Below are 5,000 nucleotides of genomic sequence, written 5' to 3'. Positions count from 1 at the left end.
TACTGTCATCGATTATGCTAACCATTAGCATGTCTATGGGATTTCTCATAGATATTAGCCATAAGCTAACGCATTCGTTTCTATTCTGTAACTTGGAATGCTAGAATAGAAAGAAAAGAATAGAATAGAATATATACTTTTTTGATCCCGTGAAGGAAATTTGTTTATCTGCATTTAATCCAATTTAACCGAATTAGTGAACACACACAGCACACACACAGTGAGGTGAATCACACACTAACCCAGAGCAGTGAGCTGCCTGCCCAACCAGCGGCGCTCGGGGAGCAGTGAGGGGTTAGGTGCCTTGCTCAAGGGCACTTCAGCCATGGTGGACTGGTCGGGGATAGAACCAGCAACCCTCCGGTTACAAGCCCGAAGCCCTAACCAGTACACCACGGCTGCCCCTAAGCCTATATGATTGCTCTGTAACAAAATATTGAAGGAAATAACTGAAATGAAACACTGAGATGCGACGAACCAACTCATCAAACTTTTCAGCAGACATGCGAAAGTACTCGTGATGCTTCTCCTCATCTAACAGCCGCATCTTTTGTATATAAGTGTGGAACACTCCTTCCCTGGCTCTTCCTTCGTTCAGTGAGTATCACAGTTAAATTCGTAGTGCGCAGGCGCTAACCTTGATCGGCTGGCGCGCATTCAGGACAACAGACATTGGAGTATGCCTCGTATACGCGTCTAAAATGACGCACGTCAAACGTCCAGTGCCGCGTGCGCGTGATGCAGACGCAGGACCATGCAAGAGCCTTTACCTTCGTGGACGTTATTAGCTGTATATCTATATAATAAGATATCTATATAATATCTAATGTAGAATTTCCGTCAATTGGGCTTTAGTTCGCTGGGCAGATAATGACACCTAATGACGCCTAAACGCGCTGTCAGCTGTGCATGCCGGACAGTGGAAGAGTGTACTTTGTACATCGGGAGTAGGCCTATAGAGGAGGCTAGGTCGTGTGTGTGTGTGTGTGTGTGTGTGTGTTTTTACATCGGGAGTAGGCCTATGGAGGAGGCTAGGTCGGCAGCAGGAAACGTTTCGGTAGTAGGCTCCTCCCAAACTTTGTTTAGAAAGCATCATATCTAACACACCAACCAAAACACAACATCTAACACACACACACCACAATATTTAACACACACCACCCAAACGCACACCACAATAGCTAACACACACACACCAAAACCCAACTACAACATCAAAGACACAACCAACCAACACAGGAAATGCACTGGAAAGGCAAAGACTTCATCTTGGCAAACCCAAACACACACACACACACACACACACACACACATACTGCAAAGCAGAACAATAAGCCTGCGCATGTGGAGTGACAGATGCTCTTCTCCCGGCTGCTCTGGACACATATGCACACACACACACACACACACACACACACACACACTGCTCTGGACACATATGCATGAGATCCACCCAACCACAGGACACCACACCAACTGGAGAGAGAGAGAGAGAGAGAGAGAGAGAGAGAGAGAGAGAGAGAGAGAGAGAGAGAGAGAGAGAGAGAGAGAGAGAGAGAGAGTGTGTGTGTGTGTGTGTGTGTGTGTGTGGAGGGGGGGACCAAAATAGATTGAGAAAGGATTACCAAGCAAGAGATTTAGCAAGATTATGCCTCAGAGAGGGAGGGACCAGCAGTACTTCTGAGCTCTTCTGTGAATACATGTGTGTGTGTGTGTGTGTGTGTGTGTGTGTGTGTGTGTGTGTGTGTGTGTGTGTGTGTGACACATTACAGCTTGGATGGCTGGAGACAGAAGTGTGTTTTTCCCCTTGAGAGGCGGCACTGCAAGGTACCATACAGTGTGTGCGCGCGCGCGCGTTACAATGACAGCCACGAGTGTACACAGAGCAGTGGCGTGTTCGCGCGCACACACAAACTTCTGTCTTCTGCGGAAAACAGCACCATGTCACCGCGAGCCTCCGCACATCACCGACAAAACGCGAGCGTTGTCAGTCAGACACGCCATATCGATTACCAGAGGCTTTTAGTGCTGAAGGCAACAAGCCAGACTCCACATTTAAAACGGCTCCCGGTGAGTTTGTAAGGTGAAGAAGCATCGCGCTGCGAACCAAGAGCCCAAAATGCTGCCGGTCATCAACCTCCACACACGAGCTACGAGCGGGCTCAAGTATCTCATTGGCTAATGTAGCGGCTCCGGTTGGGTTGTGAACATTTCAGCCAAACAGTTAAGACAATAGTGACATAAGATATTACAGTGACAGTTAAGAGAGTGGCAGTTAAAACAGTGACATCATTATACAGTCATGGGTCGTTACATTAAAGAGTTAACACATTCACAAACCATTCTACTGGATATATTCATAAAGAAACGGAATATCTGAAGGCAGGACATCAGTCCAACATGTTCACCTACACAGGGCTGCGTAGACTCCGTTCCCGTCCGGTGAGATAGCGGCCCGTTAGAGCTCAGTCACAGCCCGGGCAACACGGGTCCGTTGACTCCGGGAGGCTTCCTCGACTCAGCCAACATTTTGATCCCTCTCCCGACACGTACTGGGTTCACGCCAGCTAAACGAGACAAACATAATTAGCGAAAAGGCTTGCACAACGACCTGCCTCTCTCTCTCTCTCTCTCTCTCTCTCTCTCTCTCAGATGCAACGCCATCTGAGGTTCTCCAAACATTATCTAGAAGTATAACGGACTGTTCGACCGTGTGCGCTGCTGTCTGAAATACAGGGTGTAGCTTTTCTCTGTGTGGTGTGTCTGATTGTTTATTTAATAATTTCTTCTGGCAGTTTGGCTTTGATTTCATGTCCACTGACGTCAAAGTCAGATAGCTAACCAGGAACATTAGCCTAAGCCAACCCCGTGTGCTGTCAAATGTTGACGTTAACGATATACTGTTATCTCTCCCAATTAACCTCACAGGCTTCACATCAGCCTTCAGCTGTTTAGACTTGTTTAGACTCGTTTTACTTACAACACCGGCCTCACAATAATGTAAACGTTATCTTGCCCACCAATCAGCAAGTTATTTCAGCTAGGAGAATTGAGGGGCTGGGTTAGGACCATAAGCTAACGTAAATGTAAGATTTGGAGTCACAACAGAACTAGCAATATAGTTAACGGCACTAACAGCATATTTTTCAAACCTTGCTAGGTTGTCTGATCATTAAAGGACATAAGTGTAACGTTGTGGGTAGTAGTTGAGCCAACATGACAGTTCCATATGATAACAAGAACGTTAACGTTACCGTTAGATGGCTAAATAACTGTAGTCTGGCGTGCACGATAAACGTTACCGTTACTAGACTGATGTCGTCTTTGCTGAAAAGCTAGCGGGAAGCGCAGTCCCTCTTCACAGGACGAGACGGTGATTTAGATTTATTCCGGGGAAGAGACGGTATTTATTTGAGAAGAGCAGGATGGACAAGACGACCGGGGACATCTGGGGCACGTTTGGAAAACTCAGTCGACCATTGGATATGCTACTTCACGTGAAGTTGCACCCCCTGTATTATCTGCCGTTTAACGTTATCTTGCTAACGCCTATAACCTAGCTCAGTATAACGCAACAGTGAAATTCAAACGTAACGCCCTCTTAACTTAGAGGGCTCCCGAACAAAACCACACAATAAAGACTAGCGTCACTCTGGTTAATTCCTCTATCCCGTTATCCGGTGCTGTGTCGGTAATGAACGCGGTGGACAGCGCATGAGACACGCGGCATCCGTTGGTAGCAGCGGACTAGCTACCGTTGGCTAACTTTACGTCAGCACCTTGGACAGGTCAGTTAGCGCTCAACATAACAACGTCGTCTCTTGTGCTTCAATTTCACAAACCAGCTGTGCTGTAATATTAGTAACTTTACACAGCCGTTCATGTTCACCACACACGCCAGTCCATAACTCACCGTTTGTTTATCTGAAGGTTGCTCGCTGGCGTCTTTCAGCTCCAGTTCGGTGTCTGCTGTTGACACGAGCCTGATTTTACTTTTAAATGTGCGCCGCGAATCCAAGCGATGCTGATGCTGATTGGCTGAGCGGCCGGCCTCCAAGTACAGAGCTGCCTTTTCATTGGTCCTACAAACCATAGGCAGTCGTGTCTTCCAATGAAAACACATCTTAAAGTGACCTGATGAAAACCCCTTACATTAACCATTTAATGACCGCTTTATTTTTCATTCAGCTAACGATTCAAAGGTTCACAAACATGTTGTTTGCTGAAATTAATTGGCTACATTGAAATTTGAATTGAATAATAATAAAAACAGTTTCAGTGGTCTAGACAGTGTTAAGTCAAACCCCTTAGCACGACTATCCTCTGAAATATTAATAGGTCTATTGTTTTAGAGCCCATCCCTCTAGGCCTCATTCTAAACAAAGATGCTTTGCATTGTAAAATCCGGGCAGTGTCTCTAGCCTTGCGCCACACGGGATTTCCATACGGATTTGATTCCGTCCACTCCTCTCTCAGCCTCAGTCACGGAAAGCCATCAAATGTTCTCGAAGGGCTGGCAGGTAACACAAACAACAAGACACATTTTCTATCAAAAATGAAAGAAAGTAAACGGACAAAGGCTCCAGTGTCTCTCCCTTTATTTAGGCTACTCATTCAGATTCATTTTTTTCTTACGAAATTCAAGTATTTAGGGGAACACAAGCCAACAACTTTTTTTTAAAACTTTCAAGACAAAAAGAAAACACATCTGCTAATGGTGCTGGGGCTAAAATGGCGGTGTTCAATAAAGTCTCAATTATAGTTATAGCACATACCCACTCTTCTTAAAACTACAAAATGTCTAATTTCTATTTTCTGGTCTAAAGCTATCGCTGCAGCGAGCTTCTCCGGTCCCCCACCTCCTGTTGGTCCTGGCGGGAGGATTGCGCAACTCTGCACGCAGCTGGCTAAACCGCTACTAACACAACAAGAGTAAGACCAAATCATACAAAATAGAAAACAACACAATAACAGCTAACGCATCAATGGGCAGATAGTTC

General features: G+C 45.8%; 1 protein-coding gene across 4 annotated transcripts in view; it reads right to left on the bottom strand.

Annotated features, from left to right (window-relative positions):
- Positions 1–3,991, bottom strand: part of LOC134070352 (ceramide synthase-like) — a 15,336-nt gene extending 11,345 nt beyond the window's left edge. For 2 of the 4 annotated variants that reach the window (XM_062526678.1, XM_062526675.1), the window contains exons 1-2: positions 3,303–3,720; positions 2,413–2,567 (exon numbers count right to left, since the gene is read on the bottom strand). The gene's annotated coding sequence lies outside the window, so the exon portion shown is untranslated. Of the gene's footprint in view, positions 1–2,408; positions 2,568–3,302; positions 3,721–3,913 lie in introns of those variants that run through there. The other 2 variants (XM_062526676.1, XM_062526677.1) reach the window with 2 other exon arrangements.
- Between the last annotated feature and the right edge of the window lie 1,009 nt (positions 3,992–5,000).

The sequence above is a fragment of the Sardina pilchardus genome, chromosome 22 (assembly GCF_963854185.1).
Source record: "Sardina pilchardus chromosome 22, fSarPil1.1, whole genome shotgun sequence".
In the NCBI taxonomy this organism is placed as follows: domain Eukaryota; kingdom Metazoa; phylum Chordata; class Actinopteri; order Clupeiformes; family Clupeidae; genus Sardina; species Sardina pilchardus.
This window is presented reverse-complemented; position numbering and strand designations above follow the sequence as displayed.